Source organism: Trichechus manatus, unplaced genomic scaffold (genome assembly GCF_000243295.1).
Source record: "Trichechus manatus latirostris isolate Lorelei unplaced genomic scaffold, TriManLat1.0 scaffold00149, whole genome shotgun sequence".
In the NCBI taxonomy this organism is placed as follows: domain Eukaryota; kingdom Metazoa; phylum Chordata; class Mammalia; order Sirenia; family Trichechidae; genus Trichechus; species Trichechus manatus.
Window position 1 is genome coordinate 3366094 of NW_004444085.1, and position 1785 is coordinate 3367878.

A 1785-nucleotide genomic window follows, 5' to 3' on the forward strand; every position below is an offset into this window, starting at 1 on the left:
GCCATCTTTGCTTCTTTCTGAAAGGCTGCGAAACACCGCTCAACTGTGAAACTGCTTCCCAGCCTGTGCTGCCACCCTGGTGGGACCCCCAAGGCTTTTTTGTTTGTTTGCTCTGATTTGTTCTGTTTTGATTCATTTGTTTGTTTTCTTTTTCTTTTCTCAGCTTGGGGGCCCCTTCTAGCCAGGCAGTACCACGTGGCTTGGAAGATAGTCCCTTACTCTGCTCAGATGCACAGGAACATCCCTGGGGGAATTTCTTTTTTCTTGTTTTGTTTTGTTTTGTTTTTTCATTTCTTTGTTTAATATTCTTCTCTCTCTTATTCCCTTTTTGCCTTTCTTCATTTCCAGTTTCTCAATTTAGTCAACTTTTTTTTTACCCTCTTTCTTTTTTTTTTTTTTCATTTCCCCCCCATTTCTCAGTCTCTCATCACTCCAATAGCAAGCTCCCTTAGCACTCTTTTTTGTTTGTGTGTATGTCTTTGGCGCCTGTTCCTCTCTCCTCTTTCTCATCTTTCCCATACCCATCTTTGCTCCACACATCACAATCTACCCCCTCCTTCCTGCCTAACTGCACCATGTGCTGAACATCACACTCCCAAGCAACAGAGGCACAGCCTACTGGAACCTGCCCTGCACTGATTCCCGATCTGCACAGTCAGCCCTGGTACGTGCCACAAAAAACCTATCCCAGCAACTCCCCTTCAGCTGCACCTGCCCTGCTGTACCATACCTGAGTGACTGACACTGCCCATTGGAGAAGGAGGTGAAAAGTATCATGCCCACAGACAAGCAAACAACAAAGAACGCACAGCCCGCCTTCTCAGACATAACCAAATAATAAAAAAAAAAAGCAGGATGAAACAAACAAATCTACAATCAATAAATGAGGAAAATAAATGCTGAATGCCCTGAAGACAGCAGACAATATCAAAACATTTACAAAAACAAGACAGGATGGTTCCAGTAGGCGTCCAAAATAAAACACCAGATGACCATCCAGTAGAAGAAAAGGCACTAGACCTAACTCATAGGGAATTCGAATCTCTAATATTCAGAATTATCCTAGAGTTGAAGCAAAAAACACAAGAAAATGAGGAAAAAATAGACAAATTCATGGAAAAGGCAGACAAACTTATGGAAAATACAGACCAAAAAATGGAAGAATTAAAGAAAATAATACAGAAAAAAAAATGCTAAAATAAATTCACAACTAGAAATCATACAAAAACAACAATTAGCCAAAAGATAAACAACAAAATTTCAGAAATGGACAGTGTCATAGAAGGGCTGAGGAGCAGATTTGAAACGATGGAAGATGGGATTAGTGAAATCGAAGACAAACACTTGGATACAACTCTGAGGAAAAATCAGAAAAAAGGACGAAGAAAAATGAAGAAACCCTGAAAATTATGTGGGATACAATCAAAAGCAAAAATCTCTGGGTGATCAGAGTTCCAGAACAGGGGGAGAAAACAGAAAACACAGAGATCATTGCAGAATTGCTGACAGAAAACTTCCCCAATATCATGAAAGATGAAAAGCTGACCATCCAAGAAGCTCAACGAACACCATATAGGATAGACCCCAAAAGAAAATCACCAAAGAATATCATAATCACACTAAAACCAAAGACAAACAAAGAATCCTGAGAATAGCTTGAGGAAAACAAAAAGTCACATACAGAGGAGAAACAATAAGACTAAGCTCGGATTACTCAGCAGGAACCATGCAGGCAAGAAGGCAATGGGATGACATATATAAACCCTTGAAAGAAAAAAATTGCCA